General features: G+C 40.0%; 1 long non-coding RNA gene across 1 annotated transcript in view; it reads left to right on the plus strand.

Moving 5' to 3' along the window:
• The window catches only part of LOC107129241 (uncharacterized), a 30,486-nt gene extending 16,497 nt beyond the window's left edge, over positions 1 to 13,989 (plus strand). The window contains exon 2 of the long non-coding RNA XR_001489544.4: positions 11,459 to 13,989. This is a non-coding gene — a long non-coding RNA (uncharacterized lncRNA). The remainder of the gene's footprint in view (positions 1 to 11,458) is intronic.
• The last annotated feature ends 827 nt before the right edge of the window (positions 13,990 to 14,816 follow it).

Genomic DNA, 14,816 nt, shown 5'->3' on the forward strand with positions numbered 1-14,816 from the left:
ACTTCTGAGAGAGCTATTGGGAGAGAGACTTTTTTTCCCCACTTCCTGCTGGACATAATTGAGGAAACAAGCAGTCCCTAAAGCTGCTTCCAGCCATTTTGCAAACATGAAGAGAGTCAGCCTTACGATGAAGCAGGCACCACAGAAGAGAAGAGGAGAAACTGTGTCTTTGGTGTTGTCATTGGGTCACCAAAGCTTCCTCTATCACTGTAGGTTTTCATTACTGCGCCAATACTGTCTTTGTATTATGTGTGTCAATTTGAGTTCGAGTTTCTGTTACTTGTAGCCAAAACTATCTTAACAGAGCCACTAGGATTGAGCCTGGAACCAGGAAACATTTTCCCATTCATTGCACCCCAGAAGACAGAGAACCATAGGATGAGACCAGCTATCATTTGATAGGAAAAATTGCAATGTCAATGACAGGGAGACTAAGAGCAGGGTCAAGTCCAAAATGCCTGATGGAAGGGAGATGCTGGAATCATAGAGCCAAGGATTCCATGTCTGCTGTAGACCAGATTGGGGAAAATGCAGGTCATGAGCAAATGAGGAAGACCCAAGTCATGGTGAGAAATGTGTCTGTCTGACGGGCTTAGAAGGCCTGAGGCAGGTTGGACAGTCAGTTTTGAATGAGGTAATCACATCCTTTAAGCAGCAGGAGACAGCTTTCTTTACGTTCCTTGGGAAAAATGTGGCTGTTGAGGTAAAACCATAGGGCTATGTTCTCAGCATTAGCCATCATGACTAATGAAAACAAGCCTTTGGACTCAGCCCATGGTTCCAGTCAGAACCAAGCCAGCTGCAGGGTGAAGCGAGAAAGATGAGGTACTCACTTTGCTGCAAGCATCTGAATAATGTTGAAATCTGGGAGTCCAACAACAGTTCAAGGTCCAATGATACAAGATAGTCTTTGACAACTTCTTTCTTTGTTAGGGATTTTAATAATTCCTTGCCTCAATTGTAAGATTAAACATGCACTTGTGGTAGTCCTGGTGGTAACAAGGAAGAGAATGGTAGTTCTATTCGTTCCATTCATCGAGCACTTCATATATGTCTGGTACAATCCAAGCAGTTTATGTACACTAATTAATTTCACCTTTACAAAATCCTGTGAGAACATTATTATTTTCCAATAGGCAGGTGAGGGCAGTGAGAAGTCACACAGGTTGAATTTTAAGCAATAGGAAGGGTTTTAGTTATTTAGTCAACCCACTCTATTTCTAAAACTTTCAAATATGATATTCATGTAAAATAACATAAGTATGCATGTCTGTATTATAAAGAATGAATGCCCACATATCCACAACCAATTTAAGACGCACTACACACCTGGCACTGTTGAAGATGCTAGCAAGTCAGTTCCCCAGTCTAGTCCCTCATGCCCTCTGCCCTCAAGGGTAAATCTTGAAAGTAATTACCTCAAGGTAAATCCTTGGCCGAATTTTATTTTTATCATTTACTGTTTTGTTTGTTTTTGTTTGTTTGTTTGTTTTTAAAGTTTTACTGCAGATGTAGATGCCCAACCTGTGTCAGGCCTGTTGAGCCCATCAGACACACTACTTATAATTTTAAACAATATGACCATTTAGATTTACAAGTTTTTGAAGTTTATACACAGTCTTTTCCCCTTATTCATGGTTTGTTTTGAGCAGTTTCAACAACTGGCAGTAAACTGTGGTCTAAAAATATTAAATGGAAATTTTCAAAAATAATTGATAAGTTTTTAATTGTGCACTGTTGTGAGCAGCATGATGAGATCTCGTGTGGTCCTACTCTGGCTCAGGATGTAAATCATCCCTTGTCCAACACATCCACGCTCTACACATCACCTGGCTGGGAGTCATTTAGTAGCCCGCTTGGTGATCAGATCAAAAAGCTATAGTATATATAGGGTTTGGTAATATTCACTTTTCAGGCATCTACGGGGGGAACCTATTCCCTGTGGATAACGGGAGGCTACTGTAAATTGTATCATTCTGTATGTATTCTTCTGAAAAAAAATGCAACATGATGTGAGGTTCATTCATGTTGATATAAGTAGCTCTAGTTAACTCATTTTTCATTGAAATGTGATCTCCTTTGATGAGTGCACCACACTTTATCTATCTTTGTTGTTGTAGTTGTTGGACATTTGGATAGAGTTCTTGTTCTTACAAACTTTGTTTCTATGTATATTCCTGTATTTGTCCTTTAGTGCCCACAGGCAAGAGTTTCTCCAGGGTATAAACCTATGAGTGGAGGGCCAGGGTTGTAGGGTACATGCACCTCCAGTGCCCTGGAAAATGATGAGTTGTTTACCAAAGTGATTGTGTCCATTTATATTCCTACAAGCAGTGTATAAGGTTTTCTGTTACACCACAGTCTTGCTTACCCTTCATACTGTCAGATCAAAAAAGTGTAGGGGGTCAGTTCAATAGGTTCAAACTAATATTTCCCTGATTTAATAATGAGTTTGAACATCTTACATATGTTCACTATTGATGATTTCTTTGTGGTGAAAGGCCTATTTACACCTTTAATTAAATTACATTAAAAGATTTTCTAGTATTAAACTCACCTTAGTCATATGTATTTTATTTTATTTATTTTATATATATATATTTTGAGACAGATTCTCACTCTGTTGCCAGGCTGGAGTATAATGGCGTGATCTCAGCTCACTGCAACCTCCGTCTCCCGGGCTCAAGCAATTCTCCTGCCTCAGTCTCCAGAGTAGCTGGGATTATAGGCACGTGCTTTATTTTTTAAATGTTGGTAGATTTGATTTGTTAATACTTTATTTAGAATTGTTGCATTTGTGTTCATGAATGAAATGGATTATGTAATTTTTCTTGTCTCAGTTTGGTACATTAGGTTTATGAAGTTAGTTGGACTGTTCCATCTTTCCTCCTTCCTCTTTCTCTCCCTCATCTTCCTCTCCCTCTTCCTGTTCTTTTTCTTCTCTTAAGAGGTTGTATGATGCACGAATGCTTGTAAGAACTTACTGATGCTTTCTTTGTGAAAAGACAAAATCTACAGCCATTGATCGAATTCATTTTAAGGTAGTAAGAACAGTCAAGTTTTCTATCCTCAAATCAGTTTTGGAAAGTTTACTTTTGGGGAACTTATTTGTTTTATCCAAGCTTATTGGCATAACACTTGTACTTGATAATGGGTTGTGCTCCCTAGACCCTCTCTCGGCACCCCCAGGACAGAAGCACCCGTTCCTTCTGATTCCAGGAGTATTGGTGGCTGACAGCTCTCTCAGGATTGCCGTTGGCTGCTGAGCTAAGTTCAGGCTCACTTCTCAGGGCAGATTACATCCAATGTCTGGCCAGTGCATGAGTTTAAAGACCCAGTTCTTGCCTCAATTCTGGATAATTCTGTCAGACCACCCCATCTGTACAGCAGCTCCTCGTAGGATTGGCTAAGGTCAGTGTTGCAGCTATTCCCCAGTTCAGGCTCTCCAGCACACAAACCTGAAAGTGTCAGAATTTGTCTCCATTAGAGCCAGATTTGCAATAACATGCATGCTTTCTTTCAAATCATTTGTTGTGTTCTTTGATTTCTACTATTTGTCTACTTGTAGCTTTTCTCATTACCTCGGCAGTCTTGCTGGAGGTTTGTTAATTTTACCAGTTTCTTTTCACATGTTCAACATTAGTTGGATTGAGCCTCTCAAAGGTACATTTATTACTCACTTCATTCCTTTTGTAAGCATTTCCTGCCTTCTACTTGCTTACATTAATTTCCTTATCCACCTCTAATCTCCTAGGTTGGATGTTTAGTTCATCTGTTTTTCAGTCTTTCTCCTATGCTAACATGAGCCTTTTAAGGCTTTAGATTTTCTTTTAACAATTGTATCTCCAACTGTAGCTCCACGATGCTGTCAAAGTGAATATGTCCACGCCTAAACTAGGGACCTCCACCAATTCATCTTCTTATTCTTCTCCACCCTTCCCCATCTCAGAGAAACCAGCTCTATTCCAGTTAGCCAGGCCATGATCCTGAAGTCACCTTTGATCCTCTCCTTCTCTTGAAACTCACTTCCAATCAGTCAGGACGTCCTTTTGGCCCTTCCAGAGTTAGGCCAGGTTGTCATCTCCATGACATCAAGTTGTGTAAGCCATAAATCATTGCCTCTTGCTTGGCCTATTATCCATAACTGCTGTTCTGTTTTCTCTCCTGCTCCCCTGCAGTCGGTTTTCCACACAGCACTCAGAGTGAGCCTTCTACATGTTAACTCATCCTGCAAGGTCTTTCCATCTCCTTAACATAAATTACAGGTCATTGCACGGCCCACAGGGTCCTCTGTGGCCTGAGCCTCTGCTGTCTCTGTGACCCTCTTTTCTCCTCTCTTCTTTGGTTCACTCTGCTCCAGCCACCTCTCTATTCCTCAGGCAGGCCTGTTGTAGGGGTTTTTGTACTTGACGTCCCCTAAACACCTGCATGGATCACTTTCTCACTTCCTTCAAGTCATACTCAGATGTTACATTATTATCTAACAGTCCTTCCTTCACCAAACCATATAAAATTTTACCCCAGCCCAGCCAGTCACTTATTAACAGGCTTACCCTTATTCATGTTTCTTCTTAGCACGCATCATTGCCTGACGTTATCTTTTTTGTTTGCTTCTTGTCTGTCGTCACTGTTGGAATATAAGCTCTTTCAAGGCAGGGCTTACTTGCTGTGTTCACTGCTCTATGTTCAATGTCTAGCTTACAGATGGGCACTAATAGGTGTTCAATAAATACTCGATGAATTAATGCATGTGTATTTGTTTGAAGTTTCTAATTCTCTGGGGGACTACTTCCCCTTTGACCCAGAGCCACTGCCCCATGTGACAGTTTTGTTCTTGTTTTTGCTGTTATTTACCTTTTCCCTAAAGGTGCAGGTAGTTTTTTTTAAGATCTAACTTAACTTATGAAGTTGGGGTGGAGAAAGGGAGTGTCTGCCTTTTGATTTTCTACCCTTCAAGGGCCCGAGGCCTCATCTTCTGTCTTCCTGCTGAGTGAATCATTTTTTTTTTGTCCTTTGAGGATTTCCTTTACTTTCTTGTGATGTTAACTATACATTTCAAACAATTATTGCTTTGTTTTATATTTTATGGAAGAATTTCAGATGATCTGGTTTGCCAAACTACTGAATATGAAACTCTTCAAACTTTCCGTTTTTTACGCAGTGCCCAGGAGCCCAAAGGATTGACTTAACCAAAGTCTTACTGTAAATGAAATTGCTAAGACCAGACCCTAGGATTTCTCACCTCCAGGGCAGCATTTGATGGCCACATTGGGTTGGTGGCATGCCCTACTTCCTTTAGAGAGTCTAATGGTACAGATGTTCCTAGTCTAATAAGTATTTCTAGGCAGAAAGGACAAAAAGGAAGAAAAACAACCATAACAACATAACAGTCTCCAGGGTTCCAAGGAAACTTTTGTGGCTGCTAAGGGCTGTAATAGCCATTTGTAAATATGTAATGGGAAGTAGCTCTGGGAATTATAGCTGATTTCAGCTGGATAGATTTTGTCAGAATCTGCCCCTTTGCTATTTTTCTAGAAGTCAAATCTGAAAGGCCTATTTTCTTAAAGATTTCTGCTGGGTCTAAGGCAGGAGGCCATTTCCCTCCAATTCCTGCAGTTCATTTAGGCTGCACCTTGGGTGGTTGTCAGTTGGAATATAAACATTGGTACCTTGATAATTATAGAAGATTTTTAAAAAGTTATTATTGGCTCTGGTGAAATAGTGTAACAGGAAACAGTCTGTACTTTAAGCAAAATGGCTGCCAGTTAGTGTTCAGAGCACTATGCAAATCAGTTGAAAACTCAGAAGTTCAGTCCATCCATCAGTTTTGCTTCATATGATGCCAACTGACTGTTTTTTTATGAATCTTATTTGTCTCATTGCATTGACTGACTTTGGGCCTGAATTGACTTAATTGCAGGGTTGCTTTTGATATATGGTAGACAGCAATTGCTCTCTTAGGCTATGATCAAATGCAACAAATACAGGCCATGGATAATACTGGATGGCCCCAGTTGGTGGGTGGCTTGCTAACTTTTTCTTGCAAAATAACTTACTGCTGCCAATCTAGCAGTTAGTTGTTTTAAAAAGCATATGAACAATACAGAGTACAGCATTCTCTTTGGTGTATTAAATTTTAATGATCATACCAAATCATTGTGACACTTCACCCAGGGCAGATTTTTGATAGGTAAGGTTATGATGACCTTAGAGACATAGGCAATGAGCTATTCTGGAATACCCACCTTTGGTCTTTTGCTTTGAAGAGTTCCATTTTTAAAAAAAGCATTAAATTATGTTTTATGACTGTAAAAATATTATAATGAATATTTGAAAATCTCACCTACCCAGAGGTGGTGACAGTTAATACTTTACTGTAGTTCCAGCATTTTTTCTACATATTTTTTACTAATTGAAATGATCCTGTATCCTGATGTGATTTTTTTCTTTTCACTTAACAATTTGTACTCTGGTGATTTTTTTTCTTTACTGAATATGATAACTCAAGTATTTTCCCATATTATTATAAACTCTTCACAAACATTTTTAATGGTATTCTTTGGTATGAATGTTGAAGAGTTTACTTAAACATTCTCTGATAATGAGACAGGTAGTTCCCTATCATTTATTATTAAAAATACTCCACAATTGAACATCTCTGTACATTGTCTTTTCCACATCCTAAATTATTTTCTTAAGCTAGTGGAATTATTTAGCCGAAGGTGGTAGATATTTTTCAGGTATCTGGGACAAATGGCCAAATTTTATTTCTAAAATGATGTCCTCCTTTATATTTAATCCAACAGCATGCAAGTAGATTTGTCCCACCATGCCCAGATGAGCACGAAATAATGTTCTTAAAATATATTTCCTGTTTTAATTGGTGAAAATTATAGCTCTTGAAATTTACATTTTCTGATTATTCTTAGGGTTGAATATATTTTCATTTGTTTAGTAATTTTTCAAAGGGGTGGTGAACTAGTTTGTTCATGCCCTTTGTTATTTACATATTGAGATCTCCCTATGTTTTATTACAGATTTCTATGAAATTTTTACAAACTAAGTAAATTAACTTTTTGCCTTATGTATGGCAAATGTTATTGTTAATTTAGTCTTTGTATTTTATTTTATTTTGTGTTACAGTGTGTAAAATCTTTATATATCATCCCTTTGTTATTTTTCACATTAAATGTAAGTTTGGGAACCAGAGATTGACAGAAGATAGTCAAGGTATTAGTACTTACTTTTAACAGTGTTATTTAGGTATAACTTGCATACCATAAATTCATTTATTTTATTATTTTTTACTTTTTAGAGACAGGGTCTCATTCCACTGCCCAGGCTGGAGTGCAGTCACGTGATCATGGCTCACTGCTGCCTTGACCTCCTGGGCTCAAGTGATCTTCCCAACACAGTCTCCTATTTAGCTGGGACTACAGGTGCGTGCCACCACACCTGGCTAATTTTTGTACAGACAGGGTCTTCCTATGTTGCCCAGGCTGGTCTTGAACTCCTGGACTCAAGTGATTTGCCTACCTTGGCCTCCCAAAGTGCTGGGATTACAGGTGTGAAACACTGTGCCTGGCCTATTTCAAATATACAATTCAATGATTTTTAACAAACTTACACAGTTGTGTAAACTCCACCACAATCTAACTTTAGAACATTTTTATCATCCCCTTCCAGAAAAACCTCATGCTCCATTGAGTGACTACTCTGCATTCCTAACCCCAGTCCTAGGCAAACATCAGCTTTCTGTCTGTATGGATTTCCCTATTCCTGGACATGCCATATAAATGGAATCACAAATATAGGGTCGTTTTTGACTGAGTCCTTTTACTTAGTACAATGTTTTTAAGGTTTAGACATGTTGCAGTATGTATCAGTATGCCATTTCTTTTCATTGCTGAATAATAGTCCACTGATGGATATGCCATGGTTACTCACTCATCCATTGGTGGGCATTTGGGTTGTGTGCCCCTTTTGATATTTTGAATAAGACCACTATGAACATTCATGTGCAAGATTTTGTGTGGACATATATTTTATTTCTCTTAAGTAGATACCTAGGAGTGGAATTGCTGGAACATATGGTAAATTTATGCTTAACGTTTTAAGAAACAGCCAATTATCTTCCAAAGTGGCTGCCCCATTTTACACTCTCATCAACAGTGTTCCAGTTTCTCTCCATCCTTGCCAGCACTTGTCATTGTCATTGTAATTTTTCACACTGAGCTCTTTCACTTGTCTCTGTTTTGTTTCGTTCTATAATGTAAGGCAAGGATTTAAAATAATTTCCCCTTATCCCATTTGTTTGTGATGTCTTTTTATTGTATTAAATTCATATTTAAATGAAGTTTTTTATGATCTCTTCTCTCCAAATATCTCCGTTCACACCCTTCACTGTAAGGCTTTGTCTTTTTTCTTCTCATCTGAACAAAAATAAGCATTTCCTAGAGATTTTGTCATATGAAATGCTAGGATAAACTAATGTGACTGATTTAAACTGTCAGTGACTGCTTCAAATCTTTTTGAAATAGTGGGATAAAAATCCCCTTTAAAAAATTACACAAATATTTGGGAGGCCAAGGCAGGTGGATCACCCGAGGTCAGGAGTTCGAGACCAGACCGGCCAACATGGTGAAACCCCATCTCTACTAAAAATACAAAAAATCAGCCAGGTGTGGGAGTGGGTGCCTGTAATCCCAGCTACTCAGGAGGCTGAGGCAGGAGACTCGCTTGAACCTAGGAGGTGGAAGTTGCAATGAGCCAAGATCACGCCACTGCACTCCAGCCTGGGCAATAAGAGTGAAACTCCATCTCAAAAATAAAATAAAACAAAACAAAAAATACACAAATAAGCAAGTTTATCTTCAAAGGACTCACCTTGCATATTCTAGTGACATTGTTGCTCAAGCCATTTGGGGAACTATTCTTTTAGAATTGCGTGGCAGAGCCCGTAGCATGTTATTTTGGCTCTCCTTTGTGGTTACAATGTTTGTAGCAGGTGGATTTTACTTTTAGAGCACAAGGTCATGGACAACTAAGCATACTCGGTAAGGTGGCTGATTGAATTGAACCAGAAATTTGGACTCCACAGTGATAGCCACACACATACATGCACAGGCAAATACATGTGCACACATGCACACACACTAGGTTGTTTTTTCTGCACATTTCCTAGATTAAACCAGAAAACAACTCTAAAATTAGAGCTATCAATATTTTTAAGTGATAACACAGTTGAATGAGAGAATAATCTTCAATGGTAACATCATTAAAAATAAAAATATTCAAATGAGAAATATGAGTTCTACCATATTTGTTTAAAAGTGTATCCAGCTATTTGATAGTGATGTTTAATTTCAAAGTTAATTGTGATAATTCTAAATTCAAAGTTTTATCCCTATTGCAGATTTTCCCATGGGAGGTTCTAGTAACAAAGTGGGGTATATGTTGAAAGAAGAGGTCCTCACCTTGGTTTTAAGCTTCTTTTGGGTACTTAATGAGTTTCTGGTCTCATTGGCACCATATGTTAAACTCAATGAATAGCAAGGGTATCTATGCTGGTTGTAGCCATCCTCTGAATGCTAATGATTCATGTTTCTTAAAGTTTAGAAAAGTCATTTTACTTTTGATTTGCTGGGCTTCCCCCTGTTATATCTGTATTCAAAAGGGATGTTGGATTGACAACACCAAAGCTCTCCTTGAGGCCAAAAAGTAAGTATACAGAACTGAGCTAGAACATCCATGGAACTGCTTAGCTATGCCTGCAGGCAACAGGGAGAAACCCCAAAGGGTCTAACTCTACTGCCTTGTAGACAGTGTAGATGAAGCAGCTTCCATTGTGAACTCCTTGACATGCTGTGTGGCTTCTGACACCTCCCCATGCCTCAGTTTCCTCAACTGCCAAATGGGCACAGAAGGACAAATACTTGTCTCACAAGGCATGGCAAAGTTGAAACACAATGGTGCTCAGCACAATGTGTGGCACATATTAAGCATTCAAATAATGGTGACATTGCCATCATCGTCATCACCCGTCATTATCATTGTCTTTATAGCCCTTTCAGCACCCGCCACAGTGCCTATTTCATAAAAGCACAATAAATGTTCTCTCATATTACTGTCATCCTTGTATCCTTTTCATCACTTAGCACAGAGCTTGGCATGCAGCCAGTATTCAATAGATGAATATGAAGCAAGGGCAAGAATCCACTTTTAACAATGTGCTTGCCAGATATAACTGATATTGGATATTCAGAAAAGTGACATTGAACATTATTTTTCTAATTAATTAAAACCTTCCTATTCTTCTAGTATGTGCTCTAAGAGAGAGGCAGTAGAGTGTGCTTACAAGTACAGATGTGAGAGCCCCAGACTATCCGGGTGCAAATCCCGGTTCTGCTGCTTGTTTGCTATGGAGTCTGGGATAATTTCCCTATTTGCTCTGTGCCTCAGTTTCTTCATCTGTAAGATAATAGTTCCTTCTTCACAGGGTTGTTTGAAGGATCAGAGAGTTTATACATGTAAGTGATTAGAATATGCCAGGCAAATACCAAGTGCCATATAAGTATATGCCCAGGAAGAGAAGAACTTTAAAAAGGGTTGAGGCAGAGCCCTCCTTCTCAGAGAAGCTCTCAAGTCCTCAAGGATCCAGGTATGCCCACAAGCCATGCAAGAGTATGAAGGAAAAATCAATTGTATGTGACGAACTGAGAGCAGAAGCCATGATATGCTGAGACAGGTTTAACAACCAGCTCTCTGGGAGAACAAAGCTGGATTTATAGCTTCACCAATTACTGTGGTGTAAATACTCCTGCCACGGCTGACTTCAAGCCACCCCTGTGACTTCCCTGAATGTGAAGCTGAGAAAAGATGCAAAAGATGCATACGATTGGTTCGAGCAGGCTGTGGGATACTACTGGGTGGAAACTTCAACAATCCAAGGGAGAACACCGTGGACTGAGGATAGCACTGAGTGCTTTATCATCCCCCAGGCTGGAGGATGCCACCTGGTTCTGGGGACAAGACAGTAGGCCAGAGGAAGAAGCCACTTTTACACACTTCCTTTTACTGTGCCTGCTGTTTAAAAGATCCTTTTATTACCCAATTTATAAGTTCAGCCAGTGAGTCACCATCATTGATCAGTCAATCGTTGCCCTTGAGCTTGCCAGTCAACAGAACAATTATGAAGACAATTAAAGTTTGTTGTGTTTGAGAAAGAGATAGGAATGGGGTGGGACTCTCATTGTCTCACAATGTAGTCTTCTTTAGACATCTCAGGGAGAAAGACCACACCAGAATTCTAGGCCTAGCTTTGCCCGGACTCCCTGGTGACTTTAGAAAAGCATGTATGCTTGCCATTTCTCATGTTTTGCATAATAAAATGGATGCAATCATATAGTGATAGTCACTACTTCTATACATCAACTCTTTCCTGCTGTCTGCCTTCCAGGTACATGGTAAGATCAACTTCCTGACCTTGTGACAGATCCTGCCAGTAACACGAGAGGAAACGAGAATGAGGCTTTGGAGCACAACATTGGATTGCTCATGCAGAACACTGCCCAGTGCCCTTTCCCTTTGCCATAATGAACAGCCGTGCTGCAGGTGATGGCTGCTCTGTCAACGTGGATCCTGCAGGTCAGATAACATGGCATGGATCCCCCAGCAGACCATGAGAAAGCAAACAAAAAGTCCATACGTGTTGTGCTAATCCACTGAGATTGTGTTGGTTGTTATGGAGCCTAACCTAACCTATCCAGACACAAGGATCAGACATGAGAATCAAATGTGTTTATAAAGAGTTGGATGGAAATACTCTGACAGCATTAAAAGACTCTCCCCAAGGAAGGAATTCACATCTCTTAATTATCAAGTAGGCGCAACAGTTTGGGGTAACTCATTCTTTGAAAGTTACTTGCAATTTTATTTCTTTGAAATGGAAACTGAACTCTGAGGAACGCATCTGATAGCAGGATTTCACAGTGGGTCACATTTGCTTTTCACTTTCCTGGCACGGTGCTGGAGAGCAGCCAGGTGCAAGCCCGTGGTGGTGTTTCCGGAAGTGTTAGGAGGGGAGATATTTTTCATTCTTATTTAGGAAAGGAACAGCTACCATATAGCAACAGCATCACCTTCCCAGCAACAGTAAGAATGGCCATTTCTTGACTGCCTGTTTACCAGGACTTCAAATGCAAAGAAATTTAACCCCTGGAACACCTCACCCCAATATTCTGAGAGTTAAAGTGTGTCAAATGTCATATGGAATGAAAGCATGGAAGCCAAAATTCAAACCAAGTCCGTCATAGACTCTTAGTTAGGTTTTCCCAGGATGACAACCTGAGATGATGACTCAAGTGGAGGCAGTTTTTTGAGCAGTGGGAAGTGACTCAGGAAACGAAGGCAATCAGAAAGGGGTGCATTGTTATATCAGCTGCTTGTATCGGCTATGTACAACTGTGCCGAAGTCCCAAGCGAAATAGTACAAAACTCACATCCCAGAATTATTCCACTCAAGTGCCGAGGGAGCTGGGGTACTTTCACGCAAACACCTGAGAGTTGCTGGTGGAGGGCTGCCCCAGGGTCATGGTGGCTTACTGCTTGGGGAGAAAAAGCCCTCAGGCTCAGAGTTGTAGACTCCGGTGACTAGAGGTCACCTCTTATGCATGAATGTCCAAGGGATAAGGGTGGAGTTGATGACAGCATTTGCTCCAGGCTCCAAAGCCTGTGGTGTCTCCACAACTCCACCCTGCTCAGCTCCCTTGGTCCCTGGTCATGGCAGGCTCCTGGGCACATTTCCCCACCTGCCCCTCTAGGGACAGGAAACCTCCCTGTGGCTCCAGAGGGTGCTTCTGGAGACCATCTGGCGCCCAGCGAGTAGAGGAGCAAGGTCTTGGATGAGACCGCTTTAAATGGAGATGATGGTGTCCACCTAACAGGGTGGATGGGAGGATTAGCTGAGGACATGTGGCATTCTTAGAACAGTGTCTAGCACATAGCAAACAGGCAACACACAGCTGAGATGGCATTGAGGACAACATGTGGAGCAGGAGAGGATGAAGGAAAGAAGTCCGAAGCTGGGAGGGAGGGAACACTAGGAAGAGGAGGAGAGAGAGGGACAGAGGAGCAGTTGCAGAACACAGAGATAAAAAGGCTTCTGTCACAATGCATCCTTCACACTGGCCAGGAGCACCAGCAAACCATTGTTCTCTTCCATTTTTTCAAGGCTTGGGAGTGGTATACCTCCTTATCAACTAGAACAGTCTGAGATAGCTTCCTGCAACATCTGTAGCCCTTGTTCCTGCTGAAGGGTGCGTTCCTGATGTTGCCACCACTGAAACGAGTGAGATGAACAAGCTCCAGCTGCAATTCTGTGATTCAGAACAGCCTAGGTGGGCTTTCTACATGGCGACTTCCATTAACCCTCAGGCCCAGAATTTAATGTTTGCTTGTATGATCTTGCCTGTTTAGAGAGTCCTGAGAGTGTGTGTGTGTATGCATGCATGTATGTTTAACTTGCAGGATGTATATAATTTCAGATATTCTGGAAAATAATTGCTTTTGATTAGGACAAACGGCAGTCACCATTTCCTACTTTCACTGGAAGTTACAGGAGAAAAGCAATGGCTTAATCACAGCACAGGTGTTTTGGATTAGGCATAAGGCAAAATTTCTCTTTCAGATGGATTTGATAAACCCTGGAATGGATTGCCCAGAGAAATTTTGAAGCCTCTTTCTCTGGAAGCTTTTAAAAATAGAATAGATGCTCATCTGCCTGAGAGAGTTGAAGTGTAATCCTATCCGAAGTATGGCATGATGGATTGGCTGCGGGGTGGGAATGGAAGAGAAAGAGATTTTCTTTCTACTGAGATCTGCTGATGAGTATTTCATTTCACTTTCCAGAGCATTGCAACATTACCGGTCTTATCTGATTTTAAAAGTCACTAATGTTCATTATTTAAAATTCAAAGAAGTACAGAAAAATATTAAAAAGTGAAAATTAAAATCCTATAATCCACAGGAAACCAATAATGACTTAGTTTTGGTATACATATTTTCTCCAGACTTTTTATGCAGAAATGCAGATAGAGTATCCAAAAATTGTATCATACATTGCATGCTTTTGTAATCTAGCTTTCACACTTCATGTATTGTACACTCATTTTCATGTCAACAAATACTGTTTTCCATTATTTTGGGTGGCTAAAGAATATCCCACAGTATGCATGTAGCATAATTTATTTAGCCAGTTTTCTATGGTGGAGATTTGGCTTGCTTTTCCTGTAAATTCTTGTACATATGTCCTTGTGGAGTTGTCCAATTATTTCTTAAGAATAAGTTTCTAGAGGTGAAGTTGTCGTGTTAGGGAACGGCTTTTTAAAATTTTGTTACCTATTGCTAGATTCCCCTGCAGAAAGGTCCTATGAATTTACATTCCCATCAGTAATGTTTGAGAGAGTCTGTTTCCCACTTTCTAAATAACACTGGCTACTGTCCATGTTCACTGGCTACTCTCAATATTCTAACCTACATTTCTTTAAATTCTGGAAAGGCTGAGGTTTTGAAGGGTTTCAGTCATTTGTATTTCTTTTATTATTTGTCTTTTGTGTCCTTTGCCCATTTTTTTATTGAGGACTTTGATATATGTGTGTTTATACACGCACACACACACACTTTCCAAGCTGTCTTTTAAATGTACTGATTTTGGATATGTTGTACAGAAGTTTGTTATACAGAAGATTATTCTTAGGGCTACATTACTTATAACTAAAATTCAAGGACCTTTTAGAATCTCAACCATAACTGCATCA

Source organism: Macaca fascicularis, chromosome 3, assembly GCF_037993035.2.
Source record: "Macaca fascicularis isolate 582-1 chromosome 3, T2T-MFA8v1.1".
In the NCBI taxonomy this organism is placed as follows: Eukaryota; Metazoa; Chordata; class Mammalia; order Primates; family Cercopithecidae; genus Macaca; species Macaca fascicularis.